The sequence below is a fragment of the Microcaecilia unicolor genome, chromosome 2 (assembly GCF_901765095.1).
Source record: "Microcaecilia unicolor chromosome 2, aMicUni1.1, whole genome shotgun sequence".
Lineage (NCBI taxonomy): Eukaryota > Metazoa > Chordata > Amphibia > Gymnophiona > Siphonopidae > Microcaecilia > Microcaecilia unicolor.
Genome location: NC_044032.1, coordinates 406,535,505 through 406,554,949, shown reverse-complemented (window position 1 = coordinate 406,554,949; position 19,445 = coordinate 406,535,505). Strand labels below are relative to the sequence as shown.

Here is a 19,445-nt window from a genome sequence, read left to right as displayed (position 1 = left end):
GTCACCTATGAAGCCTCTTGAAATTTTTCATATTATGGGAATTGGTCTTGGCACTCAATCCAGAGCCAGGAGAATACTCAAGGAAGTATACTATTTGATTAAAAACATGTGTGAAAAGATAGAATGGGAAATATGTTTAATTGGAGAAATGTTATGTCAATGCCCATAGTTATTTACAATAGACTGATACTGGTATATGTATACTAGAAACAGTGTGACTGTTGCTGTTTACTGCATTATGTTTAAACATCACTTACTTTGTCAAGGATGACAAAGATTTTAAACAGAGGGAAAGTGTAGCACCCTCCTATCTTCTTTCTGTAGTCACCTGTCGTTGTGCAGCTAGGGCACTGTTGAATTGTGGCTTTTGTATACCTGCAGCTCTTGCTCACATGGCTACCTCAGGGATTCCTTTTACAAAGCAGAGGTAGGGCTACTGTGCATGTAGCATACGCCAAATCGACACTACCACCCAGTTAGCACGCCCGCCTGGCAGTAATGTCAAAGTTGGCGCACACTGTTTCCCGCGGTAGAAAATATTTTTCTATTTTCTACCATGGGAGATGTTCCCGGCGGTAATTGGCAGTGTGGCCACATTGGTGCACGCTGCACGAGTACCACGCGTGTGGTGCGTGAGCCTTTACTGCTAGGTCAACGGGTGGTGGTAAGGGCTCAGGCAGTAAATAGCTGTACGCTACCTTTAATTCTAGCACATGGCCAGTTATTGCCCCATTGAAAAAAAAGCCCTTTTTCTCAGCCACGGTAAAAAATGGCCCAGCACGCACCAAAAACACGCGCCCACACCCCCTCAGGCCACTTTTTAATGTAACTTAGTAAAAGGATCCCTCAGCTTGTCATTTCCTCATGGAACTGTGCTGTGCACCTGATCACATTATTGTAATAGCCAGTTGGGGCCAGGTCTTCTTATTAGCATATATTACATTTTATTTATTGTCCTAAGGGAAGCATATCACTGAAAACTGGTTTCTGAAATAACATTCATATTTTCCTTTTGGTGTGTTTATTCTTTCATAGGAAAGCGGACTGGGAACGTTACTAGAATATTAATTTCAGGCTCCCCCCCCCCCCCCCCCCAAAAAAAAAGCCTATTCACAGAGGGAGAATCTATCATTATTCAGGCTATACGTCTGGGTGGGATTACTTGCAGATAGTGACTGGGACTGAAGGCCATCTGATGTTGAAGACTCTGGTCTGTTGAGTTGAACAGGTCCTGAGAGTGCAATACGATATGCTCAGACCATAGAAGGAAAGGAAGGTTGCTACTGCAATGATGCTTACAGGCTCTAAAGCTGCATTGAGGGATCATCTCAGATGCTTCCCCCTAATCCAGTGGTTTCAATCTTGCCCTATTTACCCCACAGTCACTCATGTTTTCAGAATACCCTCAATATATGCAAATATTTTTCATGTGTATTCACTGAAGACCTAGTATATGCCATCATGCATATTCATGGTAGTTATCCTGAAAACCCGCATAGCTGTGGAAAACCAAAAATCCATGCTTTAGTTCTTTGTCTGATTGGGTTTCTAAAAGTTGCCTGGGCATTACAGTTGGGGTTGTATAAATAACAACAGAAATATGAGGGCCCAAAAGAAATTTGTAAAAGGTTATTGTTGAAAGGACAAAGAATTGTTTGTTTCAGTGACTTCTTTCTGCATAACATAATAGTAGTTGTGTTTAGTAACTGCTAGACCCTGGCAGACTGTGTAGTCCTTGTGTGGGTATCTACTGTTCGGAGTCTGTATCTAGTCTGATGAAAGGAGGTAATTATCATGTACTCGGTCACCCCTGGCATTTCCTAAAACAGATGAAATCACATACCCATCCAGCAGCAAGGTAAAGTCTCCAGCAAGCCTGCCACACACATGCGCTTTAAATCAACACACCAGGCTAATTTCCTCTGGTTGTCCTGGGTAACTGGTTAATGAGCTGAGGAAAAGCTGGTTTGTGTTTTGCAGAAGCTGAGTCTGCTATGTGGACTGAGCTAGAGTCTCGGGAGGAGCTCTGAGTGCCAGGTGCTTACAGTAACTATTTCTAGAGTACCAGCAAGATTTTTACCTTCCCGTTCTTCTAAAGTAAGTCCTTTTTCTCTTTCCTACAATTAGGTTAAGTACGAGGCACTGTACAAATCTTCACCACTCTCGTGTTTAGGGTTACCATATGGCTCCAGAAAAAGGAGGACGGATTGAGCCAGCCGGGTTTTACTTCCATTGCTTCCATTGCTTTTGGAAAGCAATGGAAGTAAAACCCGGCTGGCTCAATCCGTCCTCCTTTTTCTGGAGCCATATGGTAACCCTACGTGTGGTACATGCTAGTTATTTGTGGAGAGATGTAACAGATCTTAGTCCTTGCTTAAGACAGCAGTGAGTGAATCAATCTAAGAATGCTAGAGAAAGCATGATTTGACTGTTATCAAAATGGCTGTAGTTATTACTTTGCTTGGAGCAGGAGTGGACTGACCATTCGTGCTACCAGGCAGTGCCTGAGGGCCCAGAGGCTCTCTCTCACCGCTGCTGCCGCACACTACAGCCCCCCGAGCCTCAGTGGGCCCTCCCCAGTACCACCTTGAAGGGCTCTGGTGGTCTACTGGCCTCAGCAGGGGCAGGAATGAACAACCAGGGCTGGTCTTAGGGCGAGGCGACTGCATAGGGCCTCGCGCTCAAGGGGGCCCCGCGCGGCGCACCTGAAGTCGCCCCGCCCCGACTGCCCAAGCTCCAGTCCCCCCGCCCTCTAAATTTTAAGTTACCTCGTCGTCGACGTTGGAGCGGCCGTGCAACTCTCTACTTTGAACCCTAACACAACTGCACAGGTTTCCAGTCACCTCTCTCTCCCCTCTGTCACTCCCTCTTTGAGAGGTTCCCCTTCCCCAGTAGCCTTAGTAGATTCTATGAAGTATCTTGGAATTATTCTTGATCCTCAGCTTTCATTTACTGCTCTTGTCTCCCCAGTTGTGAAATCCTGGCTTCTCTTTGCATATCATCTGTTCCCTTCGTTGTTACTTAGACTCCTCATGTGCTAATCTTATTTTATGCCTTAGTGATATCCCATTTAGATTATTGTAACTCCATTTTCTCTGGTCTTCCTTTAACGTCATTAAAAAGATTACAAACAGTACAAAATAGCAGTACTAGACATTTAGCTCATGCTCATCGTTATGTCAGTTTCCCCTCTTTTTGCACAAAATCATTGGCTTCCTGTTGTTTTCCATGTCCACCACAAAAGTTTAACAATGGCGAACAAGGTTCTTCACTTAGGTGTCCCAGCTTATCTCTCCTCCCTTTTCACGCCCTGTGTCCCTTCCCTGATGCTTCGCTCTGGCCTCTACTAATTGTCTGTCTACTCCCCCCTTTCTGTTATTGTCTTGAAGCTACCCAACATTCAGCCTTCTTCTGCCGGGCACTTTCAGTGGAATGCACTTCCTCCTGATATATGAGCCAAACAGTCCTATCTTAAATTTAGATCTGCTCTGAAGACCAATCTATTTTCCCTAGCCTTTTCTCAGAGCCTGTAGGCTAGCCGCTAGCGGTCTGGTTGGCTCTCCTATCAGCACAATGACACTTCTTTTCCTGCTTGATCCCTTTTTTTCTGCTTTCTACTATCCTGTTATGTTATTTTGTAGTTCCTTTCCTTTAAGATTTGTTTTTAGCATTGAACACCGCTTTGGCTTTAACTTAGAAAGGCGGTATATCAAGTTGTTTAAAAACATTAAACATTATTTTCTCTCACGCCAGAGCTTCCTTTCAATTGAGAGACTCGCCTCCTGTGCATTTATGCCATAGAGGTATAAAATGTCTATCATATCTCTCCTCTCCCGCCTTTTTTCCAAAGTATACATATTCAGATCTTTAAGTCTGTCCCCATAATGTATTAAAAACCAGTCTGTCTCTGTTTTGGTTCTTACCACCTCCACTGGGAGTCCTCCACTAGCCTTTCTGTGAAAAAGTATTTTTTAATGTTACTCTTAAGCGTTCCTTCTTACAACTTCATTTTATGCCCCTAGCTCTGAAGATAAGGCCGTCATGTTTTACCATTTGTCCAAAAACAAATGCAGCCACAACCAAACATGTTCTCATACACATGAACCCTGTACTAATCAATCAGATCCCTGGATTTGACTTTGCACTTATTATGAAAGGAATTAATATTGAAAATGCCACTGTGTGAGTATGATGACCGGGTACATTTTCCTGGTTATTTTATACAGATATTTAGCTGCAATTACCTGGCTACTTGTGTGACTGAACAGTCAGCTAAATCTATCTGCTTAAAATTTGAGAAGGTAGATTTAAGATGGCTTTTCATATGGCCCAGCTTATTTGGATAAATGTATTCAGTTAGCACTGAATGTTGCATTAGCTGGCTAAAGTTTTAGGCTAAATTTGTGCAGCTAACAATCTTAATAGAATAAATTTAGCTAGCTAAAGGGCCAGGTTTTTAATTGGCTAAAAGCTGATTTTAGTTAAGTTTATATTCTGAATGCTGGCCTCTTCCATCCGGTTTATATCTTTTTGAAGGTGTGGTCTCCAGAACTGTACAGGATACTTTAAAGTAGATCTCATACTATCACCTCCTTTTATTGCAAATTTTCTTGAAATTAAAAAGAAACTCTTTTTTTAAAACATCACGCTAGTAATGTCACTTTCTACAAGAGACTCCACAGGTACTGTCAAGACCCCAGATCCCAGCTACTGTAACTTGTGCAGTGATTTCGAGCTTAGATGGCTATAGGAGGTGATTCTATACCGCCTCTGTCCTTTCTATAATGGAAAGAATCCATTCAGCTGCTAACACTAGTGCTGGCAGGCAGATCTTATTAACTCCAAGCCAGGGGCAGACTGACAGTGATCTGGGCCCCTGGGCAGTAAAGGTCATTGTGCCCACCACTGCCACCCCCCACACACTACAACCCCCTATCACCGCAGCTGCCACCCCATCCCACACACTACAGTCCCCCAAGCCTCAATGGGCCCATCACGGTCCTACCTTAAAGGGCTCTGGTGGTCTAATGGATTCTTCGGGGGCAGGAAAGAACCCCACTCTTTCCTTCCCACTACCGCTATTCTGTCCGGTGTCGCTGTGTTTTCAAAATGGGTGCTGACACTTCCCGTGGTGGTCTCATGAGTCTCGACAGTCTCGTGAGACTGCCGCAGGGAGTCTCGGCAGCCATTTTTAAAACACGGCGGTACTGGGCAGAATAGCATCAGCGGGCAGGAAAGAGGGTTGTTTGCAGGCCCAGTCTGTAAATAAAATATATATTTTTTATTTTTTTGCTTTAGGATAAAGTAGTATTGTAGCTGTGTTAATAAATGTTTATAATAGAACATGTAAACAAGGTAATCTTTTTATTGGACTAATTTTAATACATTTTGGCTAACCTTCGGAGAACAAAGCCCCCCTTCCTCAGGTCAGGATAGGATACTGTAACAGCACTATACTATATTGATCTGAGGAAGGATGTTTTGGCCTCTGAAAGCTAAATGTATTAGTCCAATAAAATGGTACTATTTTATTTTCTATATTTGTTTTATTTCGATTTGTTAATTTGTAAAGTGGTGATTGGTACATGTTTTTCAAATTTACATCTGCTGTCTTTATATTTTTGCACAGTTCTAGGGGACATTTTCTGTTTCTGTGGTGTTGCATTGTATGCAGAGTCTGGCATCTTGGGGGTTGTTTAATTTTTGTCTAAATAGAAAGTTTATTATTATTCTATACTGGATTAGGGTGCATCTGTGTTTGTGAAAAAGACATGGCTTTCAGTTGGCATTGACTGTGCAGGATCGACAATCTGTACTATTCTGTCTGGTTTCGTTTTACAATAGGTGAATTGATGTTCTAGTGCTCACTGTAGTGTTTAAGATGTTTTCCTTTTCCTTGTGTGACTCGTACAAATTACTGCTTATGGTATGGTAGAATTGCTCTATAGGTCCTGAGTGTTTTGCATTCTCGGCATGCCTAGTACTAGATTTTGGAAGGGGGTGTTAAAAAATGACCGGCCCCGGGTGTCAACTACCCTAGCTACGCCACTGATGCTACCTATTGAATTATTCTTATTTCCTTGTATCTTGCCACAAGTTGTGGTCTAAATGAAATGTAATTTTTACCATAGAACTAAGGCAATAAGCCGTTCTTATTTTTCTTCTTTGTCTTTTTTTCTGTATCCAACATTTATTGTTAATAGATGGATGTTAAATCAAAATGCATAAATAAATAAATAAAAAGACCAGCGCAAAGGGGTGTCACCACTTGTAACGAATACCCAGTTCTTGAAGTCGTCTGGTGACTGGTTTTAACTCCGCTCTACGCTTTAACGTGGTGGCAGCCAGATCTTGATAAATTTCCACTCCATATGAGTCCCATTGAAAGTTTGGGGTCTGGCGTGCTGCTTTTGCTACTTGCTCTTTCATTTTATAGTCCTGAAAGCGCACTATGATGTCTTTAGATAAATTAGCCTGTGGGGACCCGAAGGCTCGATGGGCTCTTTCCAAGTGAACCGATGTTGGCTCCACCACAGTTCCGCTCGCAGCTAACAGGGCACTCACTATCTTTTGCACTGTCCCTTCACAATCCAAATAAGCAGGGGTTTCTGGTAGGCCTCTAAATCGCAAATTGCACCTGCGGCTATGGTTCTCCAGGCCCTCCAACTTATCCAGGACTTGCTGCTGGGCTGACTGAGTTTCAGAGACTTGGCGGTCTAGTGCATCTATCGCCTCCGAGCGCGAGTCTAGCTGGGTTTCCGCCTCTTCAATCCTGGACCTGTTCCCGTATCTCACCTTTCAGGTCAGCTCCAAGGGTCACCAGATCCCCCCTGCATCGCTTTCAAATCGGACCTTATTTCTTGTAGCCACTGCTTCCAGTCAGGCCACATCTCTGCCTCGGGCCCCCTCTGATCTTCACCCTCCTCCTGAGGCTCTGCGAGGGATGCACTTTCTGCCCGCTACTGCTGACTGTGCGTTGCAGCTGCCATTTTGTTTCCCATTCGCACCGTCCCCGCACCCAGGAAAGCAAAGTGCGAAAGATCCACCTCCTCAGATCGCGATCGCATCAGCCTCTTTCACCCTCTGCACTACTGACTCTTCTCTGTTTCTGTCGTCTGACCACCAGATCCGCTAATCAGGCGTTCTCCCGTATCGTCCCCGTGGGTCACTCGGAGCTCCACTCCTAGGCGGCCATTCCACTCGCTGACATCACTTCCTCCTCAGCAAAGAGAATTAATAGTAACATAGTAAGTGACAGCAAATAAAGGCCTGAATGGTTCATGCAATCTGCCGAATAGTCACACTCATTATCAATTCATGATTAAATTTCTGGGTGTGATATTATATGCTTGATTATGGTCTTTCTTTGGTGTTTCTGGGACATAGACCATAGAAGTCTATCTGGCCCTATCCTTATATTCCAACTGCTGGAGTTGCCGTTGAAGCCCACTCCAGTCTATTTGTCTTCTCATTTGTGGGACACAGACCGTAAAAGTCTGTCCAACACTGTCCTTATGTTTCAGCCACTGAAGTTGCTGTCTAAGCCCTTTCCAGCCCATCCTAAACCAGATTGCCATATATGAGACACAGACAATACAAGTCTGCCTGGTATCGGCCCTAGTTCATCACTGCCAGAGTCGCCATCTAAGTGTCACTCGACATATCCACACACATGCAGCCATTTAAGTTAGTTTTTTTTATAACTTCCATTTTATAGTTAGAGATCCTCTGTGTTCATCCCACACCTTTTTGAATTCCATCTTAATTTGTGTCTCTACCACCTCCCTAATGGAAGACTTTCCACATTTGTGCTATTAAAGCAAGGAGGAGAAGGAAGAGACAGCACTCAAAGAACTTGGTACTTGGTAGATGAGAGGCTGGCGCAGGTGCAGCTTACACTTCCACGGGAACCACACAGGAATTGTTTCCATCCCCACAGGAATTCGCAGGAACTGCTCCCATCCCTGCAGGAACCCCACAGAACTGCTTCCGTCTCCACAGGAACCCCGCGGGTTCCGCAGGATTCCCGCAAACCCCGTTCCCATGCAAGTCTCTAGAACAGAGGTTCTAATTAGTGTCAAAAGGACTTATAAAGTGTGAACGTGAGAGAACTTCAAATGAGAGTGGCACTCCTCATGAGTGAGACTTAGCATTGCTACAAGCTCCCTCCTCCTTTCTTAACCTGGGAAACCATTGATATGGGGATCCCATCAGCTGCACAGATAGGCTGTATAGCCCTCAGATCAAAGTTGCTAGTTTTCAAAATCTCTGCCTTATGGACACTCAGGGCCAACTTTTTTAACAGGCAGTTTGCAGTCCCCCAAGACAGTTATTCAGCTGGTTCACTACAGCTCTTCAATCTCTACCCAGTGAGATACATGGCTAGATGTCAGCATTAAACAGATATTCCATAAACCCAAATAAACTGATCCTTCCCCACTGCCTAGATTAAAGCAGACCCATTGTTGTCTGTGAAAAAAAAAGAAGAAGAGGAAATCCAATGATTGTTTTTTCCTGTAAATCCAGTAGATGGCACTTGTACAACAATTTTGGAAAGTCTACCAGATTAAAAACACTAGTAGAGCATAATTTTATATATATAAAAAACGATGTGCACATTATGTGGTAATATATGCACCTACTTTGCAGGTATATTACTCCCCTATTTACAAAGACGCGCTAGCAGCTGTTGGTGCAGTAATGCCGACACAACCCATTCACTTTGAACGGGATGTGTCGGCATTGCTGCGTGGGAGCTGCTTGCGTGGCATTGTAAACGGGGGGGGGGGGGGGGGGTTGTTATTAACATGCATGTGGCCACATTGGTATGTAAGTGACCTCTTATAAAATACCGCCTGGTGTAAAAGTATGCACCCTGCCACAATGGTGTGTACATGGAGTTTGGGTGAAGTATACATGTAGATTATAAAATACAATCGTTTATACACATACTTGACAAATTTTGGCACATTTACACCAACTCTATGGCTGGTGTACATGTCTGCGCCCCAACTAAAATTGACAAGATATCGTGCATTCTTTCTCGCTGCCCCTTCGTTTTGGAACTCCCTCCTCCTTTACCTCCGTGCAGAACTCTTATTTAAAAACTTTAAAGCAGGGCTTAAGGCCTGGCTTTTTACCCAAGCATTTGGTCCTACTGGGGAATAGTCACTCAGCTGTCCGCTATTATCCATTTTCCCTGTCCCTCCCCCTCCTCCCCAGCGTACTTACTGTTCCCCTATTTCTACTCTTCCCTTGAGCTTGGCATGTGTGTGAATTCCTTTCCTATCAACATATTGTAGTTCTTTTCCTTTCCTATGCTTTTTAAAAATTTTGTACACCGCTATGATCTGCAATTTAGTCTTAGCAGTATAGCAAATTTTCATAAACTATATAGGTGTGGGTTATGCCACTTTTGCTAGTATTTTATACAAACAAATGTGACAAGGCAACGGTCATGGCTAGAAGGATGCTAGGCTGCATAGAGAGGGGTATAACCAGCAGAAGAAAGGAGGTGTTGATGCCCCTCTACAAGTCGTTGGTGAGGCCCCACTTTGAGTATTGTAGTTTTTGAGACCATATCTGGCTAAATATGTAAAAAGACTGGAAGTGGTGCAAAGAAAACCTACAAAAATGGTATTGGATTTGCATTGCAAACCGTACGAGGAGAGAACAGGACTCCAAACAGTCTCTTCCTAGCATCCTGAGCAATCCAACCTCAAGCTCCTGGGCCCCTTTTTCACTCAGGGTGAGCTGGTTCTCAGTATGCAAATTGTATGCAGATTAGCAGGTTATCCTTTCACGCTCAGGGTGACCTGGTTCTCCAGAGGCAGAATTAAACAGGTCTTACCAACAGCATATTCAGGCAATTCTTTATTCCAGCCCCTGTGCACAGTTCTTCTAGCTTAAATACTTTATACATTTACATATCTTCACACTGAGCCTCCCCACACAGATTCCTGGGCTTAGCATTAACCTCAATACTTTGGGGACCTCTAACCCCAGGCTTTGCAGCCTGCTTCTCAGTACTGGGACACACAGCCCTACTTCTTCTTTGGACACTCAGTCCTTCCTTCCTTGGACCCCCAGTCCTTTCTTTGAACATACAGTTCCTCTAAGTACTGAGGCTACACAGTCCAACACTAATGCTTTAGGGACTTCTTACCCCAGCCTGTTTTTCTTCCTTGAGCACACAGTCCACCAAAAGTCCATAGGATTTAGCCAGTTCTTTCCAGGGGGATTCTCTTTCTTCAGCTACCAGCTCTCTTCTCTTCCTTTCACAGCTCAGGTGGGGTATAAAGTGGTTAATAGCTAAACAGAACCCAGCCCATAACCGCCTGCACCTGTAGCCATCCCAGGACTCTCCCTGGTCCTAGCAACCTCCACCTATTCTCCTAGCGCCCTCTAGTGGCCTACCCCGGACATCCTGGACATTTTTAGGGGAACAGCGCCATCTAGTGGCCTGCCCCGGCTAGGACAGCCTCTTATTTATCACAACATGTATACCTTGGAGGAAAGGAGAAACAGGGGTGACATGATACAGACATTCAAATATTTGAAAGGTATTAATTTGCATACAAACCTTTTCTGGAGATGGGAATGTGGTAGAACTAGAGGACATGAATTGAGGTTGAAGGGGGGCAGACTCAGGAGTAGTGTCAGGAAGTATTTTTTCACGGAGAGGGTGGTGGATACGTGGAATGCCCTCTCGTGGGAGGTGGTGGAGTTGAAAATGGTAATGGAATTCAAACATGCGTTGGATAAACACAAAGGAATCCTGTTTAGAAGGAATGGATCTATGGAATCTTAGCGGACATTGTGTGGCGACGCCGGTATTTGGTGAATAAAACCGGTGCAGGGTGGACTTCTACGGTCTGTGCCCTGAGAAAAGCAGGGACAAATCAAACTCGGATATACATATAAAGTATTACATATCATGTAAAATGAGTTTATCTTGTTGGGCAGACTGGATGGACCATTCAGGTCTTTATCTGCCGTCATTCAGTTACTATGTTACTTTTTCTTATAAAATAGCTCCTGAGTAGGTGCTTCTTACCTTCTTATGCTAAGTGCTCTATAATAAAAGTGCCCTCATGTAATCTATAACAGGGATGTGTAACCATGGTCGTCAAGGCCACTGTTGGAAACAGGATACTGGCTAGATGGACCTTTGGTCTGACCCAGTATGGCTACTCTTATGTTCTTAAGTTCTTATGTAGCATGATATCATGATCCACAGTGTCAAATGCTGCTGAGAAATCTAGCAGTACTAACACTGAGGCAAATCCCTTGTCTCAGTTTCTGTGAAGATCAGCGGTAAGATCTGTTGTAAAGAAGAATAGACTGGTATTAAGCTGATATATCACCTGCATAATAAAGCCATTTTGAGACAGTTGCAGTCTTCTAGTGTATGTAAGATATTAAACAACCTAGGAGAGAATGAAGATCTCTTCAGAACTCCATGGGGATTACTGCATCTCTCAGAAAGTTCATCCCGTTGCCTGACTGTGTAAGCTCTAACCTTCAAGAAGCCACTAAACCAATTTAGCACACTACCAGTTATTCCAGTTTTGTTCAGTTCAAAAAGTAAGATGTCATGGTCCACTAAATCAAATGCTGAGGATAAATCAAATTGAAACAAGAGAGCGTTCCCATTGTTACTCAGAATGTGTCTTGCTTTGTTGACTATTGAAATTAACACAGTTTCAGTACTAGAGCTAGATCTAAACACTGATTGAGAGAAATATAGACTATTATATGTGTCCAAATACTCATTTGATTGAGAGCAAACTAGACTTTCCATTATCTTTGTAAACAGCATCCACAGGCCTATAGTTAGCAACTATATTGATGGGTTCTTTTATATCCTTAATTATTGGTGTAATCATAATTCCCCAAACTGCAGTGGACTTCATAAATTGCTCCCAGGTACATAGCTCCCTTACCTTGTGTGCTGAGCCCCCCAAAACCAACTACCCACAACTGTACACTATTACCATAGCCCTTATGGGTGAAGGGGGGCTCCTAGATGTGGGTACAGTGGGTTTCTGGTGGGTTTTGGAGGGCTCGCTGTTTCCTCCACAAACGTACCAGGTAGGGGGGGGGGGATGGGCCTGAAGTGCACTGCACCCACTAAAACTGCTCCAGGTACCTGCATACTGCTGTGATGGACCTGAGTATGACATCTGAGGCTGGCATAGAAACTGGCAATCAATATTTTGAAATGTTTTTTGAGGGTGGGAGGGGGTTAGTGACCACTGGGGGAGTAAGGGGAGGTCATCCTCGATTCTCTCTGGTGGTCATCTGGTCAGTTCGGGCACCTTTTTGTGCCATTGTTGTAAGAAAAACACGACGAGGTAAAGTTGTTCAAGTGTTCATCAGGGATGTCCTTCTTTCTTTCCATTATGGGTCGAGGATGTCCTAGTGTTAGGCATGCCCATGTCCCGCCTTCGCTACGCCTCCGATACACCCCCTTGAACTTTGGCCGTCCCTGCGACGGAGTGCAGTTGGGGACGTCCAAAATCGGCTTTCGATTATACCGATTTGGACGACCCTGGGAGAAGGACGTCCATCTTCCAATTTATGTTGAAAGATGGGCGTCATTCTCTTTCGAAAATGAGCCCAAAAGTGGTGAACTGGATTGGAAACTGGTTGACCAATAGGGTGGTTGGTAAATAGAATCTGCTTGGAGGAAGGGAAGGTGAGTAGTGGAGTGCCTAAGGAGTCGGTACTGGGGCTGATTCTATTTAATATAGTTGTGAGAGGCAGATGTCGCAAAGATAGCCAATAGAGTGAATACCCTGGAGGGAATAGAAACCATGAGAAGAGATCTCCAAAAACTAGAAGAATGGTCAGAGATCTGTGAGTTAAAATTTAATGACAAGAAGTGCAGAGTGATGCACTTGGGGTGCAGAAATCCGAAGGAGATGTACCAGATAGGCCAGAGATTGATAAGTACAGCTCAGAAGAGGGGCCTTGGGGTGATGGTGTCTGAGGATCTCAAGGTGATCAAACAATTTGACTAGGTGGTGGCCATGGCCAGAAGGATGCTAGGCTGAATAGACAGGAATATAACCAGCAGAAGAAAGGAGATATTGATGCCCTTGTAGACGTTGTTGGTAAGGCCCCTCTTGGAGTATTATGTTCAGTTTTGGAGGCCATATCTTGCTAAGGGCGTAAAAAGACTTGAAGTGGTTCAGAGAAAAGCAACGAAAATGGTATGGGGTTTGCGCCACAATACATATGCGGAGAGACTTGATGACCTGAAGATGTATACTCTGGAAGAAAGGAGAGATGGAGATGATATGATACAGACATTCAAATATTTGAGAGGTATTTATCTACAAATAAATCTTTTCTAGAGACAGGAAGGTGGTAAAACTAGAAGACATGAATTGAGGTTGCAGTGAGGCCGACTCAGGAATGTCAAAAAATATTTTTTCATGGAGAGGGTGGTAGATACCTGGAATGCGTGGGAGGTGGTAGAGATGAAAACGGTAATGGAGTTCAAAAATGTGTGGGATAAACACAAAGGAATCCTGTATAGAAAGCATAGATAAAATCAAAGAAGTTTAGCGGTGATTAGATAGCAACACCAGTAATTGGGAAGCAAAGCCAGTGCTGGGCAGACTTCTATGATTTGTGCCCTGATCATGGCTGGACAGGTTTGGATGGGCTGATGTGGGGCTTTGATGACAACTTCAGAAGCTGGAGAACAAGGACAGTGCCGGGCAGACTTCTACAATCTGTGCCCTGATGACAACTTTAGAAGTTGGAAAACAAGGACAGTGTGAGGCAGACTTCTATGGTCTGTGCCATGAAAATGGCAAGGACAAATCAACACCAAGTATACATATGTAGTATGACACCACACCATATCTTGTTGAGCAGACTAGATGGATTGTACAGGTCTTTATCTGCCATCATGTACTATGTTATTATGGGGCTCATTTTTGAAACAGAAAAAAACATTGAAAAAATGGCACAACGGGACATTTGGATGTGTTTGTTTCCTCAAAGTATCCAAATCACTATTTTTGAAACCTATTTTAACACATTTTTCTATGCAGTTCATTTGAAGTGCTCCCAAATCACAAGGGGGCATGAAGAGGTGGGATTTGGGTATTCCTAACACTTGGATATTTCTACCATAATGGAACAAAGAAAAATGTCTAGAGCTAAAACCTAGACATTTTGGGCTAGACCTGTTTTAATAACAAGTAAGTCACATAAAGGTGCCCCGAATGACCACTGGAGAGATTAAGTCTTGACCCCACCCCCTCCCCCAAAGATGTAAGAGAAACAGTACTTACCAGGCTTTATAACAGCTTCAGATATTATGGCCACTCGTATTAGAGAAGCAAGTAGGTCCCTGGAGTAGCCTAGTGGTTGGTGTAGTGCATTGTAGAGAAGAGGATCCAGGTGCATAACCCACTCTAACTGTTACACTGGTGGTGGAAAGTGTGAGCTGTTGAAAACCCACCAAAAACCTACTGTACCTACATATAGTAAATGACAGTAGATAAAGACCTGTACGGTCCATCCAGTCTGCCCAACAACATAAACTCATTATATATGGTATGCAATACTTTATATGTATACCCGAGTTTGGTTTGTCCTTGCCATTTTCAGGCACAGATCGTAGAAGTCTGCCCAAAACTGTTCTTGTACTAAAACTTCTGCAGTTTACATTGAAGCCCCTTAAAATTTACACTCCAGCCCATCCATACCTATTCAGTCACGATCAGGTAGGTGACACCTGCAGCCATAAGGGCTATTGTAGTGGTGTATAGTTGGGTACAGTAGGTTTTTGGTGGGTTTTGGAGGGTTCACCATACAATATAAGGGGTAATGGTGAAATGTGTACCTGGGACCTTTTATGTGAAGTCCACTGCAGTGCCACACTGCTCTGCTGGGATGTTTGTGTGGCCAGTCTACTAAGAATACCGGCTCCTCCTACATTCTAATGGCTTGATTTTGTGCATTTTTCACTTGGATCTTCACTGAGCCTACAACGTCTAGCAAAGGGACATTTTCAAAGAAAAATAGATGTTTTCCAGGTTTGAAAATGGCTATGTTTGCTACTGAATTTGTTGATGTTTTCTGCAAAACAAGTCAGTTTTAGACGTCATATTGGAAATGCTCCTCCATATTACTACATGGATAAAGCTGAGCCAATCGATATTGTGTGTCAGGATTTTCAAAAGGCATTTGACAAAGTACCTCATGAAAGACTCCTGAAGAAATTAGAAAGTCATGGGATAGGAGGTAGTGCCCTACTGTGGATTAAAATCTGGTTAAAAGATAGAAAACAGAGAGTAGGGTTAAATAGTCGGTATTCTCAATGGAGAAGGGTAGATAGTGGCGTTCCTCAGGAGTTTGTGCTGGGACTTCTGCTTTTTAACATGTTTATAAATGATTTAGAGATGGGAATAACTAGTGAGGTAATTAGATTTCCTGATGACAAAGTTAAATCGCATGAGGATTGTGAAAAACTGCAAGAGGACCCTATGAAACTGGGAGACTGGGCATCCAAATGGCAGATGACGTTTAATGTGAGCAAGTGCAAAATGATGCATGTGGGAAAGAGGAACCCAAACTATAGTAACATGATGCAAAGTTCCACATTAAGAATCACTGCCAAGGAAAAGGATCTAGGTATGTTGAAACCCTCTGTTCAGTGTGCAACAGTGGGTAAGAAAGCAAATAGAATGTTAGGAATTATTAAGAAAGGAGTGGAAAACAAAAATGCCTATGTATCGCTCCACATCTTGAATACTGTGTGCAATTCTGGTCACCGCATCTGAAAAAATATATAGTGGAATTAGAAAAGGTATAGAGAAGGGTGACAAAAATGATAAAGGGAATGGGATGACTTCCCTATGAGGAAAGGCTAAAGTGGCTAGGGCTGTTCAGTTTGGAGAAGAGATGGCTGAGGGAAGATATGATAGAGGTCTGCAAAATACTGAGTGGAGTGGAACGGGTAGAGGTGAATTGCTTGTTTACTCTTTCCAAAAATACTAGGACTAAGGGGCATGCAATGAAGCTACTAAGTAGTAAATTTAAAACAAACTGGAAAAAATATTTCTTCACTCAACGTGTAATTAAACTCTAGAATTTGTTGTCAGAGAATATTGTAAAAGCAGTTATCTTAGCAGGGTTTAAAAAAGGTTTAGATAATTTCCTAAACTAAAAGTCCATAAGCCATTATTAAGATGGACTTGGGGAAAATCCACTGCTTATTTATAGGATAATAATATGGGGTGTAAGCGTTCGCCAGCCGGGACAAACTAAGTGCTGAGTATATTTTGCATTGAGTGCTTCAAAGTCACAAGTTTCTTGTACCATTCAGCCTCAATAATTTTGTACTAACGGGGCTGAATGAAATGTTAGCCGTAGGGCGGTGGAGGTTGAGTCAATGATTAGCAAATGGGCACGTACAAGTGATCCACCATTGGGTGAGATGTGAATAATCATGTGCAAGATATGAGACTCTAATCCACCTAGTTATTTCAACAGCTCTTGTTTTATGGTTACTCATCTATATACACTCAGTGTTATTTTTTGTGATATAAGTCTATACCTGAGTGAGGCCACTATCACGTTGTCAATAATATTTATAGGATAAGCATCATAAAATCTGTTTTATTGTTCTGGGATCTTGCCAGGTACTTGTGACCTGGATTGGAATCTCTTCTGGAAGCAAGCAGAACCTGAGAGATATCCTACTGTAATTTCAAGATGTCCATTTATAACTCTCAACATCCAAGACATGAGGACCACAATTGGAGGTCAGGATGCAAGAGGGGACCCCTTGTTCTGATTAATGAGGTCCAGAAAACATTCCAGTTTCCACGGATCTTTGGAGACTAGCTTCAGAAATAGAGAGAACCAGATCTGCCACAGTCAGTATGGTGTGATGAAAATCATGGTTCTCTGATCCTGCTTGAGTTTCAAGAGAGTTTTTGCTATGAGAGGTCTTGGAAGATATGCATACAGAAGACCTTCTCCCCCTCCAATTGAGGAGAAAGGAATCTGGGGCTAGTCTACTATGTGACCCTAGTATGGAGCAGAACTGAAGGACTTTCTTGTTGAGATGATTGGCAAAAATGTTTATCGAGAGGGTGCCCCCCTTTTTAAAGATCTTCTAGGCAACACTCATGTTTAAGGACCACTTGATGGTTGCATGACTCAGTCTGTCCGCCAAACAGTTGTTTTTCCCTACCAGGCAGGGCTGGCCTTAAGCAGGGGTGATAGGGGCCCTGCCCTGGCATGTCCCCTGTCTCTGAACCTCCCTTCTCAACCATACCTTAACCACAAAGAGAGTCCTTTTCGGCCGAAACACGGACCGTGTTGGGTCGTAGTAAATTATTTTGGTTTCCAACATCTGTGGCTTCAGTTTGGTCCTTCTGGATATCTTCCGCTTGTTTTGTTGTCAACTATACCTTAAAACAGAGTTTCTCTATAGAGGGCTTAGGCAATGATTTGCATAGGAGGTCTGTTGTCAACCCTAGAGCCTGTTCTCTTCTGCATCCTGCCCTTTCTGACATAACTTCCTGCTTCCGCAAGGGCAGGATGCAGTAGAGAGCAGGCTCCAGGGTGAATGGCAGACAACGTATTGGAATTACTGCTGTTGCCTGAGCCCTCTACAGAGAAATATGTTTTAAGGTGTATGTGTGTGTGTTGGGGGGGGGGGGGGGGGGGTTGGAGACAGGGGGCATACTGGACCACTGGGGGGGGGGAGGGCAAACTTGTCCATACAGGGCCCTGCAATTGGTAACGCTAGCCCTGCTGCCAGGTAAGTGGCTTTGAGCTCCATCCCATGGGAGAGGGCCCATCTCCATATCCTGACTGCTTCTTGGCACACGAGGTATGAACCTGTGCCTCCCTGCTTGTTGACGTGGAGGGGCATAATCGAACGTCGCCGGCAAACTATTTCGCCGGCGATCAATTTTGGCGGCGGCGCAACAGCTGGCAGAACCATATTATCGAAAAAGATGGCTGGCCATCTTTTTTTCTGATAATACGGTTTAGCCCGGCCAAATGCCAGAGTTCGCCAGGTTTGAGATCACCGGTTTTGTTTTTCAGCAATAATGGAAAAACCCGGTGAAATCCAAGGAATTTGGTCATGGGAGGAGCCAGCATTTGTAGTGCACTGGTCCCCCTGACATGCCAGGACACCAACCGGGCACCCTAGGGGGTACTTCTAAAAATGTTTTAAAAAATACAAAAAAAGCTCCCAGGTGCATAGCTCCCTTACCTTGGGTGCTGAGCCCCCCAAATCCACTCCCCACAACTCTACACCATTACCATAGCCCTTATGGGTGAAGGGGGGCACCTACATGTGGGTACAGTGGGTTTGGGGGGGGGGTTTGGAGGTCTTAACATTTACCACCACAAGTGTAACAGGTAGGGGGGGATGGACATGGGTCTGCCTGCCTGAAGTGCACTGCACCCATTAAAAACTGCTCCAGGGACTTGCATACTGCTGTCAGGGAGCTGGGTATGACATTTGAGGCTGGCATACAGGCTGGTAAAAAAGGTTTTGATTTGTATTTTTTTTTAGTGTGGAAGGGGGTTGGTGACCACTGGGGGACTATGGGGAGGTCATCCCCCATTCCCTCCGGTGGTCATCTGGTCAGTTGGGGCACCTTTTTGAGGCTTGGTCGTGAAAATAAAAGGACCAAGTAAACCTGGCGAAATACTGCTTAACGCTGCTTTTTTTTTCCATTATCCGCGAAAGCCGGCCATCTGGTAGCCACGCCCATGCCCGCCCATGTCCCGCTGGCGAGGCAACGGGAAATCGGCGATGCTGTCAAAAAAGCCGCTTTCGATTATACCGATTTCGCCGCTTTTGAGAGATCGCCGGCCATCTCCCGATTTATGTCGAGAAATGGCCGGTGATCACTTTCGAAAATAAGCCTGATAGTATATTGCAACCTGATTGTTTGTATGGATCAGGATAATTTGATTTGCTAGTCAATCTCTGAAAACATTTAGAGCATGTCAAATACCTCTTAGGTGTTCTAAGAGATTTATTTTGTGATGTCTACCATCTCTATGCTGATGACTCCCAAATCTACCTTTCTACCCCTGATATCTCACCTTGCATCCAAACCAAAGTTTCAGCGTGCTTGTCTGACATCGCTGTCTGGATGTCTCAACGCCACCTGAAATTAAATATGACCAAAACCGAGCTTCTCATTTTCCCCCCCAAACCCACCTCCCCGCTCCCCCCGTTTTCTATTTCTGTTGATGGCTCTCTCATTCTCCCTGTCTCCTCAGCTCGAAACCTTGGGGTCATCTTTGACTCTTCTCTCTCCTTCTCTGCTCATATCCAGCAGATTGCCAAGACCTGTTGTTTCTTTCTTTACAACATCCGTAAAATCCGCCCCTTTCTTTCCGAGCACTCTACCAAAACCCTCATCCACACCCTTGTCACCTCT

At 44.0% G+C, this 19,445-nt stretch overlaps 1 protein-coding gene across 4 annotated transcripts in view; it reads left to right on the top strand.

Moving 5' to 3' along the window:
- The window catches only part of ABCG2 (ATP binding cassette subfamily G member 2 (Junior blood group)), a 224,180-nt gene that overhangs the window by 22,251 nt on the left and 182,484 nt on the right, over nt 1–19,445 (top strand). For 2 of the 4 annotated variants that reach the window (XR_003940662.1, XM_030190665.1), the window contains exon 1: nt 2,004–2,097. The exons of 1 other annotated variant lie outside the window; for it this stretch is intronic. The gene's annotated coding sequence lies outside the window, so the exon portion shown is untranslated. Of the gene's footprint in view, nt 1–2,002; nt 2,098–19,445 lie in introns of those variants that run through there. One more of the 4 variants, XM_030190667.1, reaches the window with a different exon arrangement.